We start from the raw sequence: 15,208 nt of genomic DNA on the forward strand, positions 1-15,208 counted from the left end.
TGTGAAAGCCCATCTCAAAAGGGGGACTCCCCACATAACCCAATTGTTTACTCAAAATACTAGCACTGCCAATACAGTGTCATTTGAAATTCTGATCGTGGTGAAAAACTATTGGGACAGCACAGCCTGTGGCTTCACGCCCAAAAAAACTGGCAATACATTAGTGCATATGGATGCCATTTTGGTAAATTGTATTTGCCATTTCTGAGAAAACCCAGTAACCAGCCAGGCTTAACAGAATACAACAGCTGTGCTGCAGTTACTGCTTCATAATGTTACATACTGCTGGTAATATTAAGAACCCTGCCCTCAACTTGAAGACAACCACCACTCCAAATGCTAAAAAAGGACAAACTAGAACAAAACTTTTAAAACTTTGTCTATTTACACAATTCAAGATTTCACTCATACTTCACATGTTGCATTGAAACTAATTATAGCTACAAATATATCAATATTTTATAAAGCATTACAAAGAATTTGCAGTGCTTTTGTTTAAGCACACTTTAATACTTCACATGATGCACATATTTAGCCTTCCAAAATTCATTATTTAAGAAAAAAAAAAAACCCCAAACCTGAAATTAATTTAACCTTTCTTCAACACAAACAACACAATTTCACACTTCTGACATTGGTTCCCCACTTCTCACGGGTCATAGCCTGAAAGTATTCAGCCTCATGTCAGTAAAGTATCATCAAAATATTCTGTCACAGAGCCTTGAAACACAGGCATAACAACCAAACTATGACTGGCATAACAGCTATTACACACAGACAGCAATGTGTCTTCATATCATTAGTATTTATTTCCATTTAAGCAAATTTTATTACTTCAGTAAGTCAGGCACAGCTAACAGGTAATTAGCCAACATCCTCATGGAACACTTTTGCCTTCTCAACAGGCAAGAACAAAATACAATTCTGCTGTCACCAGAGGCAGAGAGCTCCTCTATTAGAACATAAGTGGAAACAAATAATCGTTATTAACACTAGATGTGCGGATTAGGAAGGCAATGCCCAAATAAGCCACACTAGGTACTGCAACCACAGTAGCTATCAAAACCTGAATAAAATGCCCCTCTCCCAAATTCAGAATTTCAATTTATAACAGAAAATTTTTGCAGTAGTCTAACTGTGCTTTCAGAACCAATGGTAAAAGCCCAATAAAATTTAACAGATTAATTTATCGGCTTTGAAAAGCTGATAAAATTCAGAATAACTTTGCTAATATAGTTTTCCACACATTTTACTCAGTGAAGCATTTATCAGCATAGCATTTCCTCATGCAAAACACTTCTCTTGAAATTTGCTATGTGCTCCCAGTGCCAAATGTTTTTCCTCCTCTTCATTCTACTTTTCCTTTAACTCTATTAAGGCCAATTTTCAAATATCTCATTTCTGTTTACAAATCCATATTCTTCTTTACATGACCACTATTAGCCAATCAGCCCATTTTTCTGAGCCCAATATCTACCACGAATGTGACAATGGGACAAAGGTCCTTATCTTGCAAAGAGCTATGATTTGGTGACACTTATAAAAGTTTTCTGAAACAGCAAACCAGCTCAAATACAAAGGCAAGCCCAATTATAAGAATGCTTTTGATACATGCATGCAAGAGGATTAATCCTCTGGGGGAACAATTTTGTGCAGAAGTAAAATGACCTTATGCTGTAAAAGGATTATAGTAGATAGTATAGTATACAGTATAGATCATCCACCCTCTAAAAGTGAAGATCCATAGAGAACATAATACTTGTTAACTCTGCTGCTTTAAGTCAGTTCAACTGCCCTGAGTTCTTGTCCCTCCAGGGAAACAGCCCAGCAAGACTACTGAGCTTTAAATCTCTGTGCAAAGAATAATCCACCCTAAGAACACCTTTGTGCAGCTCTGTTAAATCCACTCTAGAAGTAAATGATGCAAAACAAGCAAAGAGACACTCCAAGTGCAAAACAACATTTTTCACATGATGGTGTTAACAAAGATGAACCAGCATGCACAGGTTTAAAGCCTGGCTAACTCAGCAACAGACCTGCATCAACCGGTCTGTTGTGTCTTCACAGAAGACCATCTCTATGAGTAGTCCCATGGAAAGACCTGGAAATGTTCACATAATGTGATATGTAACATTATTTTATTCATGGGCATTACGAGGTTCAGAACCTGACAGTGCTCTTTTAGTCTTGTGCTGCAACTTGCAACATTTTTATAATCCCTAAGCGTGGCTTTTTCTCTAAAATAGTCGCTTTAGTTGGCAGCTGGAACAGAACCTTCCTACACTTAATTAGCAATTCCCCAACAAACCACATCAGTGCAAATGTTAATGGACTGTAACAGATGAGGAATAACATAATAAAAAGCAACAATTTAATAGCATGCAGGGTTAAATGCACTGTAAATACAAGCACTACCAGCCTCCCTTATGTTCCAACTCTCTGAAGCTACAGTCTATCAGGATATGAGATTGAAAATCACTTTCAGGGGGAAAATGGGGGGGGGGGAAAATCAGAACTTTAACTTCTTTATTACTACTGAAAACTACAGAGAAAGATATTCTAACCTTTCTTAGCACCTGTTTAGCTTTCATCCTTATTCTCAATCCACCTTAAAAGGCAAGTAAAGACATTGTGTTTTAAGTAAGTTTCATAGTAAAACTACACAAGCATTTTGAGTTTAACATTTTAAAAAATTAATAATATACAGGCATCTTTGGTTCAACCAAAGATCAGAGAAAAAAAAAAAGTTTATCCTCCCAAAACCCCACAGAAGCATTCCTTATCTTTGAAAACACAGACAGCAGCCATAGCATTCTGGAGACAGATATATAAAAATAAATACCACTCAGAGATGCTATGCTGATGGACTCCAGTACAAGTTCTTAAAATACAGATAGCAACGGAAAAAGAAAGGAAACAGCTGCTCCAAGAATAAAAGAACTTGAAATTTCTTTGAAGTACAAAATCTTGTGGGGAGGCAGAAATTCTCAAATATTGCTATGAAAGCTCAAATTATCATTATTATTATTTTATTGTTTTACTCCTAGAAGTATTTTTCCCCCTTTTTCTGCCCCACCTGGTACAAGCCACTGTTTTGCTTGGATGCCTTTTTCTAACTCTTGTAATACGCTACTACCAATGGCCACAATCCTAACACAAGGTACAACAAACTAAACCAGAAACACTGCTGTCCTGCTTGCCAGCGAGCTCACACCAGCTTACAGTGTTCTGGCAAAAGGAGTGACTGCATCAAATGTGTGGCCACATGCACCAGCAACTCAAGCACAAATTCTCTGTAGACCTCGTATAAACATTCTTGTTGCTGTCAGGTGCCAACACCTGCACTGCCATGCCTTTGATATCATTATTCCCAAGAGAGCTAGGAAGGCTATGTTAACACCTATTACAACTACACTTTCAGGTGCAAAAAAGTCTGAATTTAGTTTTACAGACACATAATCCCATGGAATCTAATGAGACTACCCACGTGGCCAGAGTGTACCCAAGTGTCTGCAGATTCTGTGCCTTAAGGGACAGTTTTCTGCATCATGGTTCAATTACTCAAGATGTAGGTCGTTAACACTAGGCATAATTTGTATGGCAAATATGAAACAAGGACTGCCAAGACAGCAAATGCAGTATGCAGAACCAGATACAGACATGTTGTTTTATTGTTTTCATCCACTAGATGAAGAATCTTTGATAATAGCTCCAAAAACACTCTGCAAGTACTTAAATCCAAAGAAAAAACTTCCAGAATTAGTGTCTCCCAGTCTCAAAGAATTTCTATCCATAATCAGAATTTTTTGGGGGAAGATGGGTAGTCCAGATGTCCTCTGAACTTTGGGTAACCATACCTTCATTTAAAGTTAAAAAAAAAAAAAAAAAAAAAAAAGTAGTAACTTCTAAATAACCTCTTAATCTATTTTTCTGTGATACTTCATATCGAGTCTAGGAATTTCAAACCACTGCCTAACACAATCCGAATTATCTGGGGCAGATCTTAGATCTTTACAAACACACTGATTAAACTCCAAAACACCCCACAGATGATGGGAAAGGAGGTATTTTTGGTGAGATTATGACTTGAATTGCTTGCAGAGTGTACTCCAACTAATGAAGGCAGGCCCACCATGTCAGATTGAAGGTATACCTTAAAACATCACACCTAACTCACTGGGCCTGTCTTCACATAGAGATGGCTGTACCCTTGTACCTTTCCACACCAGAAACAACCCTCAGAGAGTAAGTTTGGTCCTGTAAATTTCCAATTCAGGACTACTTTCAGATGTTTCTAGTAAAGTGACATTACTGCTAAACAAGTAAAATCAAACCAAAAAACTATGCTAATGCTATTTCTATTTGAAACACCACAAAAAAAAAAAAAAAAAAAAAGCAACACACACCCCCAAACACAAAACAAAACCACAAAAAACAAAACAAACAAACCACACAACACAAACCACCACCCACCACCAAAAAACCCCACACCACAAAACAACAAAAACGCCCACACAAAAAAAACAAAACACACACACACCACCAAAAAAAACCAAGTTGCACTTATCTGCCTGAATAAAAGGGGTTATTTTAAAAGAAATGGAGAGAAAACAGGGATTTTTAAACATCTCAAGTCACTTCTCAGTAAAGGCCCCGTAAGAGCTGAGGTGGGGGGAGGAAGAGGGGAACTTTCTTTAGAAAGCCAATACTTCAGAAAACACTGGTAGCTGAAGTATCACCAGCTACTAAATCACTGTGGCACTAACTCAGACCAGGTATCATCCAAAATTCTTGCACCGCACCATAATTTTCATGAGCAGCAGGAGAAAGTTACACTGCAAATGAGCTTCACTACTTCTACTCAAAAGATCCACAGAGAGAGTCAAGAAGCTGACTGAGAAAAGCTGTGAAGTGAGACAAGGAAGTACAAAATGAAATATAATCCTTTATAAATAAGAAAATTCAGTTTTAAGTAACTTTAAGCTTGGTGGCTTTGTATATAAAACAACAAAACTTTCCAAACCTAAAAAGCCCAACCAAAGGAACACAATAAGGGTCCTTGTCTAAGATAAATCATAGCTGACATGGTTTTAGGACCTTATGACCTTCCTACAAAATTTATTGTAACCAAAACAGGACTGTAGCTAAGGAATATCTGAAACTAAGCAGACGTTCAGGAGGTGATGTAGCGAAGTTAACTGATAAGTAGGACAAGGAGGAATCACTCATTTATGTCAGCAGCGTTACCGAACTAATTAAGCTGGTATAAGCATTTATCTACTGCACATGCTTCAAAGACTTCCAGAACAAGAGTTCAAGGAACGGCCAAGTGATGAAGATTGTTGGAAGAAGTAAAACGACCACCAAAGACCACTACCACGTTGTTATGCGCATGCAAAAATAGGCGTGGAATTACGTAAAACGATTCTCGGACAACTAATGAATATGTACAAAGTTTATCGGAAATGTAATGAATATGTATGTTAAGTAACAATATAATCATGGTCTGTTTGATGCTTAAAGGAGACACACATTAGGAGGAGATATCCCCTGTGTCTCCCGGCGCTGCAATAAAGAATACCTGCTTGTCAACTTAAACTTTGTTGGTGAGCTCTTAACAAGTTCTACGAATCAGAAGTCTTCACCCTGTCCCAGGAATCAAACACTCTGAGGAAGGGTACAAGCAGTACAAACATGTTACAAATATCAGAATGTTGTCTTCAGCTGAGCCTCCTTTGCAGCAGAGGAATCTGCACTGTGCTCATAAAACATAAGTTGCTTCACAAAAGATCAAGGGAGCACGTTTTCCCCCAGGAAGGACGTGTAAACTGGAACAACAACCCTAAACTTGCACATGAGATAAGACTTTGGAGAATACAACTTCTATCAAATTTGAGTTTCATTACTTTGTTTTCAGTGGGGGGGGGGGGGGGGAAGTGTACCGATATTAAAACATTTTTAAATCTTAATGGTATAGACTGAAATAATACTCAGAAATTTTAATTTCCCACATAAAGCAGATGCCCAAAAGCTGCAATGTTCTTTAAGACTCTACATGAAACATTTGTAGCCGCTTTCTAGCTAACAATACTGTGTGATGGTCAGAAAGTCTTTGAGATTGTTTCTATACAACTACTGGTTCAACTCAAAAGGATTTTAAGGAATATATGCATAAGAATAACAGATCTATATACCAGCTCTTTATTCCATACTTGAATCCCCTTTGGAAAGTGGGAAATAAAAAAACCTAGCAAAAGCATCTCAACTAAAAATAACAGTTCTAAAAGTCTATCATATGCTAGCAGGAGAGAGGAGGTGGGTAAAACATTTTTTAATATTAAACACTTGCTCAAACTTGCTGAATAAATGAAGCTTCTGAATACTGACCACCTACATAATAATTCATACCTGATAAAAGCACTTGCACACATCTCTAATGTCACTTCACTAACTATTTCAATAAGCAGCAGCTATCCCATAAATTTCCTTCCTGCTTAATACTTTAATTCTATTTTACTGTGCAACCATTTGATATTTGTGAAAATCTACGCAACTATTTAAGTTCATTTCCCTTTTGCAGGACTGAAAGTCTAAGTCAAGATCAAAAGATAGGAAATAAAGAGATTTTAAGGAAACCCACATAGTTTTCAACTTGCACCTCCGAAAGCTCAGTTTTTCATTATGTTGTCCAATCATTTCAGTGTCACAAAGTAATTTTCCCCCCCTCAAATAATTATCTGTATTCAAGAAAATAGCTTAATGAATAGTATCACAGATGGTACTTTACACTTTAAATGGCCTTGCCATTTCAGTGGTCTTTATCTCAATGCAATTATTTAATAAGAAATGTTTACCAAAGAACAAATTTTGGAAGAAATTTTACAGGAAGATCCCCTCTTCCAGAAGCAGGGCTGGGCTCTGCCTCAGTGGGAGAAGGCAGACCAATGCACCACGGGACATGCTGACTCCACAGGAAAGAAGGCTTATCACCAGTTTTGGCATCAATGACCACATCCCAATAGTTAAATTACCAGAAGAGCCTGTTGTTCTTCAAACCTTCCAACAACGTTTATTCCAAGTTTATAAACTAGAGCTAAAAGAAAGGCTGAGTGAAGAATAAGCTGGCAACCACACAGTATAAAAAAGAAACCTGAGCTGGACAAGACTTCCATCTAAAGGACTGAACTACTGAATTCCTAAACTACAGCTTGTTTTCTAACTCTGCCAAAGCAAATATCACTTCACAGACCAAACACTGCAACTTACTGCACACAGAAAATGATTACTTTTAAATATGTTGCTAAAAAGTGTATGATAGTTGGGGGGAAGAGGATGTTAAATAAGTTTGTTTTATTAGAAATAATCCATAATGTGTTCTATTACAGATGCTATGCCAGAGTGTTTTCCTTTGACAATCATATTCCTTCACCATGTTAAAACTAGCTCTTCTGCAGAAACAAAAAATAAATGCAGAGTCAGGGCGTGGGAATAAGACCTACACCTCAACCTGACCTCCTTCAGCATGCTCTGTAGGACACCCTTGCTTAGTGCACATTTTCCATTGGCAGAAGGAATTAAGACTTTCTAATACTGTAACCTTCCAGTTAGATTGCCTCGTTGCATGAAAGAGGCTTTGCCTTGAAAAGTTGTTCAGTCTAAAGGGAGCAGCCACCCCAGGACCATGCATGCACTATGACAAACACCTGCCTCAGTTCAAGGGAAATGCCTGCAAAATGCTTTATTCTATTGTGTTTGGCTTACAACAGAGGGGGATAATATAATTTATATTTTTCCTAGTATGCGCACTGCTGATCTTCTATACACTGGAAAAACTTTCCGATCTAGCAATTCCAGGGGGGACAAAGACAAATCCCAACACTGGCACAGGCTTCTATTACCAAGAAGCATGATGGCAAATATAAAACAAACAAGAAGTAATCTGCTTACTCAAAAGTCTTGTAACAGATTTACCTCCTGTAGCTATCTAGAAAAAGGAAACATTCAAGCTGATGAAACAGACCCTAGCACTGTTTCAAAACACTGGGATAAAAGCAGTATTTTAAAATTCTTACCAAAAATACTTGTGAAAATAAACTGAGGAGCATCATTGCAGTAGAAAAGCACAGAGCAAGTAGTTCTTCATTCTGAAACACTTTCATTAGTACAGTCTGATCCTCTTTTGCCATTCCCCCTCCCACCTCCAGGAAAACAACAAAGTAACACCAGCTTTAAACTTGCAAGACCACATATTCATGGGATGTTAGAGAGAGGTATCTTGGTAGTAAGGCATGTTTGTATCTAAGGAGCAGCAAAGGAAGGGGCATTCAACCTTACAGTTACTGTGAAGTCACTCCATGGATAGGAGAAATGCATTCTTTTTTCCATCATAAAATACAGGAAAATTTGAACTTAATGTATTTTTCCCTTAAGCGGTCTAAGGGTTTTACAAACAGGAAGCAAGATAAAATAATTCCATTCAACAGACAAGATTACAAATAATTTGTAAAGTCCCAAATGCAAAGGATTTTACAAAGTTAATCCTTCTGTGCACTGTTGCTCAACATCTTAATGTAAGTCTAACAATGGTAGGCAAAACCAAGTGCTTAACAGTAGCTTTACAAACCTAAAATTGGAATGAAACAAGTGTTTGACATGATGTTAAAGACATTTTATTCTTTTTTTTAACTTAAGAAAAAAGAATTATGATTTGCTTTTAATGATATGAAAAAAAAACTATACACACAAACAAAACAGGTAAAATTAGTTTGAAACTTGACATTTAGTTGTGAACCTTTGAAGTAAAGGAAATCAAATCTGTGAAAAAATTTTATTGGCAAAGTTTAGTATATACATAGACACGTTGTTCTAACTAATCATTAGCTTTGCATCGTCTCCTCCTACAAGTAGCTGTCCTGGGTTCAGCTATAGCAGTCACTTTTCTCCTTCTCAGTAGCTGGTGCAGTGCTGTGGTTTTTAACTTTCAGCCTGGGAACAATGCTGATAACACCAATGTTTTTAGTTGTTGCTAAGTAATGTTTACTCCAACCAAGGACTTTCTCAGTCTCATGCTTTGCCAGGGAGGAGGGGAAGCTGGGAGGAAACAGAGACAAGACACCTGACCCAAACTAGCCAAAGGGGTATTCCATACCACAGCACGTCATGCCCAGTATATAAACTGGGGGGAGTTACCCAGAAGGCCCAGATCACTGCTCGGGTCGGGCTGGGTATCGGTCATCGGGTGGTGAGCAATTGTATCCTCTCCACTTGTTATTTCACTAATCATTATTATCATTGGTGGTAGCAGTAGTGGTTTTGTATCATACCTTAGTTGTGGGACTGCTCTTATCTCAACCCATGGGAGTTACATTCTTCCGATTCTCCTCCCCATCCCTCCGGGAGCGGGGGGAGGAAGAAGGGGGGGAGTGAGCGAGCGGCTGTGTGGTTCTGAGTTACCGGCTGGGCTCAAACCACGACAGTAGCTCATGCTTACTTCACATAAAACTGGTGCTCATGTTTCTGTAGATCTCTGGGACAAGAGCTTCTGTGCACAGAGAAATACCCATCTCTTCCTTTCAAAATGAACGTACTGGGAGAGTCTTTACTTTCTAAGGAACATCACAGCCATCTCAATTCAAGGCATTCTTCAATGAAAGATCTGAAGACGTTTAAGTTCTGACACAATAAAGGCATGTATTCTTCCTGCACAAACGATGCTTTACAAGTTTAGGGAAAAGCTCAAGACCAGAGACAGCCTCAAGTCCTTGCAAATGTTAGCGTATTACTGTCATTGACGCAGGTCTGAATCCCACAGCACTACTCCTCACAAAAATCAAGGTAAGTCTGTAGCACTTACGGTTATGTGAGGCCACGACTATAAGCTCATCTTCACCTCATCACTCCAAACCAGTATAGAACAAGTACGTTGTGCTGTATTAAAAACGGCACAGGCAGGAAACAAGCCTTTTGCAAACATGCTCAGCAGAACATGCGCTGATGAAGCCTTTCCAACTGTGAACACTCATCATCAGCACTCACTATATTACTACCATATTCTTAATGTTTTTATTCAATTACTCAGAATGCTATTTATCAATTTCTCCTTTAAAAGAACCTTAAAATTAAAAACCCATCCTGTAACCACATAACAAGGTTAACATGGCTAGACAATTAAGACATTAAAGCCGGTTACTGTTATTGTAAAACAGATTATAAATTACAAAACAAAGGAAAAAAGATACAAAATATTTTCATACTCTGAAACTCAGCCTTTTTTACTCTCTTCAATAAACTGCTCTCTTTGGAACATCTTTTCACGTATTATTGAAAACTCATCTACTGTCAAGATGTCATTTAATGTATGAAATAAGGCTCACACAGTTTCAGAATCAAGTTCCTGTTATTCCGGTTAATTTCTATGGACATCCATTTTAAATATATATTAACACTTTCTAACAGAGAAAATGCATCGTTTCAAGAGGCAGTACTACAAAATTATTAAGACAAAGATTTTTTTGTTTGGGTTTTGTTTGTTGTTTTAAGTTCTTGCTTGGGTATGCAAAATCCTACAAAGGTACGTTTGCTTCCTGAAAGCCTGACATCAACAGTGTACTCCACCTAAGGCAACCTCACACAGAAGGCAAAAAGTAGCAAAAAACGTTCCAAACTATCATTTTACAACAAGTTGAAAGCTGCTTCCACTGAAGCAATCACTCAGTGGCTAATACCCCTCCAAACTTGTTTACTTAAGAAAAAAAAAAAAACCCACACACAAAAAGAAAAAAAACAAACACAAACCCAAAAAAAAGCTTCCCTTGAGAGCTCTAAAAATAAACTATATAAGCAGAATAAAATTACTATATTTGGTTAAGTACCCAACTTCCCACTGTAAAAGGATTTAAAAATAAATAATAGTAAAAAAAGAAAAACCCCACACACACACTTGAATTGCAAATCGGGAAAACGGGAAGACCAAGTGTGTTGTCAAAAAGATCACCGATAGGAAGAGACTAGAAAATACCAACCCCTGTATGGATGTGAAAAACCCTCACTGCGACTCAATGTCCACACACGCAAAACAGCACCTCGGGAAACTATTTTCACACACACACTCGCAGGCATGTGAAAAGCAGCAGCCCCTCTCCACTACCTGCCAGCAGCAAAGGGAGACGGCAGCACCAATGTCACCAGCCGCTGCCACTCTCCTGCGGCAGGAATGGGGGAGCGAGTGCTGCCGTCGATACCCCTTCCCCAAACCGTGCCTGCAGCGCGGCCCAAAGGAGAGATGAAAGAAAGGAGGGAGAGCTCCGACCTGCCCCGTCCTTCAGAATGGGTAAACACAACCCTCGGGGAGACGGAAGGGGAAAGAGAGCACGATGCTCGGGGGCAGAACAGACCCTCCACCTCGAACGCCGCCCCGCAGGGGTGCCGAGCGCCCCAGCAGCGGTAGAAGGCGGAGACCCAGCAAGGGGGTAACCCCCCAAGGCCTGGGCGCAGAGAAAGCAGGCGAGAAGCGAGGCGGCGGCGACGAGGAGCCCCCCACGAAGGGGCCAGCTCCAGCGTCCCGCGGCGGGAAGAGGCAAATCCCCGCTCGCCACACCCCCACCCCTCTCTGGGTGAGGGGGGCAAGAGCCCGCGGCCCCCCCGCCTTGGCTCGGCCCCTCCCCGGAGCCGCCGCCTCGCGGCCCGGGTGCTCGGTCAGCGCTGTGAGGAGCGGGAGGACCGGAGCTACACGCCCGGCGCCAAACACCCACCCACCCACACACCCATCCCAATCCCAATCCCAATCCCCCAGGAGCTCATCCCCAGACATACGACCGCAGAGCCCAGCAGTTACCGTATGCAGTACCAAGTTCTCGTGGTGTTTGCCGAACGGCTATGATAATGGCGTGCTTCCTCGCGAGATATCTCCCTCTCCTCAGCGCGCACGCGTCACCACGCTGCGCCCGCTCGGACCCCCGCCCGCCCCGAGAGCCCACGCAGGCGCACGGGGAGGGGGAGGGGGCGGCCGGCCACGCGTCCGCCCTTCACCAAGGCGCCGCCGGAGAAAGACTACAATTCCTAGAGGGCAACGCGGCGGCAACGGCGGTACCGCCCCCGCCGAGCAGGCCGGGACTTGTAGTACACGCGGCAGGAGCAGGGCATGCCGGGAGTGGTAGTCCGCACTACACACCCACGCCTTGCACCCCCACATCCACACAACGCCTCGAGGCACCGCACACCCAGCGCTGCCGCAACCTCCAGGGCTTCACAAAACCCTCCTGGCTCCACAGCAGGGTCCTGAGTGCGCCCCGGGATGGTGATCATAGAATCATAGAATCAACTAGGTTGGAAAAGACCTTCAAGATCAAGTCCGACTGTTCCCCCAGCACTGCCAAGTCCACCACTAAACCATGTCACTAAGGCCCTCATCTACACGTTTTTTGAATGCTTCCAGGGACAGTGATTCCACCGCTGCCCTGGGCAGCCTGTTCCAATACCTGATCACCCTCTCTGTGAAGAAATTTTTCTTAATATCCAATCTAAACCTCCCCTGGCGCAGCTTGAGGCTGTTAACTCTTGTCCTATCACTCGTTACTTGGGAGAAGAGACTGACCCCCACCTCACTACAACCTCCTTTCAAGTACTTGTAGAGAGTGATAAGGTCCCCCCTGAGCCTTCTCTTCTGAAGATGGACCTGTCAGTGCTTGGCCGAGGCAGCCAAACATTTGGTGTGGTGGTGGCCCATGTCCTGCAGGCCACAGCCTGGCCATCCTGCTCTGATGGTGTCTCAGGGCTACTGCAAACTAACTCCAGTGCTACATCTCTTCTTTATTAAGTGTTTCCAGACCTGCCAGGCAATGTAGCCACAAGCTTTGGCCAGCAGAGCTGTCAACAAGCAGATCAAACGTGTATCCAACACCTTTTACAGTAACATGAGAACCGCCTGCACTGAGCTGCTCACTGACACGTTCCCTTTCTGTGCACGTTCCCTTTCCCTACTCCTTCCCCTGATCCTTCTATTACATTTCTCCCTGCTCAAATGGCTCCTGAGCACTCACATCGCTGAGATGGGATGATCCGAATGTAAGCTGTCACATTAAGGAGAAAAATATCACCGTGCATGCGAACACAGCTGAGGAACAGACAGCAAGTGGGAATTTGCTAAATTAGCTCATCAGAGTGATTCTTCTGTTGCTTCGTTCCTGCATTTGGTGTGAGAACAGAATGACTGGGCGAAGGCGGAAAACCTTCTGTTAACCTACTGGGAATGATAAATATATGCTAAAGCACAAAAAGGAAGCATGGAGAAAGTATGCAATTAGCTTTGAAAGATGACAAAGGTCAGATTATTTTACTGTATCCTTATATATCACAGTATTGCCCAAACGAGACCATCAACATACTTCCATTTTTCAGCTTCATCAGAGCCAGAGATGACTTTCAGACTTCTTCATAAAAATATTCTTTAAATGAGATGCTCAGTCCCTTTGTGCAGCATCGTGATGTGCAATTGAATCCATCTGGTTCCACCGTAATTGGCCACCCCAACATCTGCAAGCCTATGGCTAACTGGAGCTGTTGCCCTGGCTGTCAGGCCAGTGGTTCGAAATGCTGTTCTCGCACACTGCAGCTTTGTCATGTTCAAACTCAAAATGTCTACTGCAGGACTTTTGTATGAAATGAAACAGTGCATGTCACAAAAACTCCAAAGTGTTTCAGACCCCAGGAGACCAGCAATTCCTCCTGCTTATCTGTCTAGAAGTTACAGAGTCAGAGAACAGGACTTGAGGGGGTTCATGTTTCAGGCAGGGAAATTTATGATGACAAGGCACGTCTTTGAAAATGCTTGTAGGGACTTCTCAAGCTGGCGTTTTCTGTATTAAAGAGTCCTCATGAGCCTGTGAATTAGCAACTGGTGTGTTAGGAAAACCCTTGTTCTGCTTCCATATTTGTAACTGTTCAGCTGAGTCTGTTGATTTATTTGCTGTGTTCACTTCCTTCACAAGCAGATTAGGAAGTTCAAAGGTTAAACTACTTATAAACTGACTTTTCACACAGGATTATTTCATGCTTTGCTGCACAGATTTGCCCTGCAACAGGTGTGCCAAACAGTATCTATCTGCTGCACTCAAGCAATTGCCAGGTCCCAGCTAGAAAAACAGTGATAAAAATACCAGTGTACTACCTGGTGTGGAAAGTTGCTAGTAAAAGCCTTTGCCAGAATAATCCAAATCTGATGTCAAAGCTGTCCTGTTTCCTCATCAGTACATTCCCAGATTATTAACCCATGTTCTGCTGAGGATGTGAGATCCCGCTCCTCTCTGTACTGCCAGTAAATCATTTCTCACCTAAAACAACACAAACCAGAAAGACTTTCACTGTCATAAACCAATTATACTATTCACCTATAGTCGTCAAATTAACTGTAGGAAATGCTGGCAGGATCCAGCTGATGTCTACATCTTTGAGCAGAGATAGATAGCAACGTAATAAGATTTATCACTGAGAAGGGCTGCAGCACTGCCTTCTGCTAGTGAGTCTGTCTGCTCTCATCATTACAGCAATCCAGAATATGCAATTAATTCACTGTTTGTAAGGGATTTTTTCTCTTTACCAGAGATAAGAGTTTAGATTTTTTTTCCCCTAACATTTCTTCCAAAGCAGAGGGCATTGTCTTTTAAAATTTTGAACTATGCCAATAAATCATGAAGAGACTGTTATCATAGTCTATCCCTTCTTCCCCTTGAGATTGTCACAGCCAGGTACAACCTACTCTTCACGCAAGCATAAACTATGGCAGAAAACATTTGTATACAGCAGAAGAAACAGATCTTCCTGTTCACAACCTAATAGTGGAGACCTCCTTCATGCTTAAATCAGAAAGCCCAAATTTGGTTTTAATCTTTAATTTACAGTACCAACACACAAATGACTAACCAAAGATAATTGTTTCCTGTGCTTTACAATCTCCTAAGCTTAATGCACTTTCAAAAATGTGCTCACCTATTTCTGCAATAATGTAATGAAATTCAATGTAAACCCCCTCTAGTGAATGAAGGCTTCACTTTACCATGGGGTAAGCAACTGCCCATGAGCAAGCACTGTGAAGAAGTTGATACATTCTAAGTTATATTCTGATTTAAACCATGGTAACTTGCTCAAGTGCCTATGTCAAATCCTTTCTCACTTTCCTTCCCCCTTATAAGAATGAATAAGAACTTCAGGGTGC

At 41.1% G+C, this 15,208-nt stretch overlaps 1 protein-coding gene across 1 annotated transcript in view; it reads right to left on the reverse strand.

Moving 5' to 3' along the window:
- Nucleotides 1–11,881, reverse strand: part of LOC115618974 (protein BANP-like) — a 186,603-nt gene extending 174,722 nt beyond the window's left edge. The window contains exon 1 of the mRNA XM_030510974.1: nucleotides 11,846–11,881. The gene's annotated coding sequence lies outside the window, so the exon portion shown is untranslated. The remainder of the gene's footprint in view (nucleotides 1–11,845) is intronic.
- Nucleotides 11,882–15,208: the final 3,327 nt, after the last annotated feature.

The sequence above is a fragment of the Strigops habroptila genome, chromosome W, assembly GCF_004027225.2.
Source record: "Strigops habroptila isolate Jane chromosome W, bStrHab1.2.pri, whole genome shotgun sequence".
NCBI classification, from domain to species: Eukaryota; Metazoa; Chordata; class Aves; order Psittaciformes; family Psittacidae; genus Strigops; species Strigops habroptila.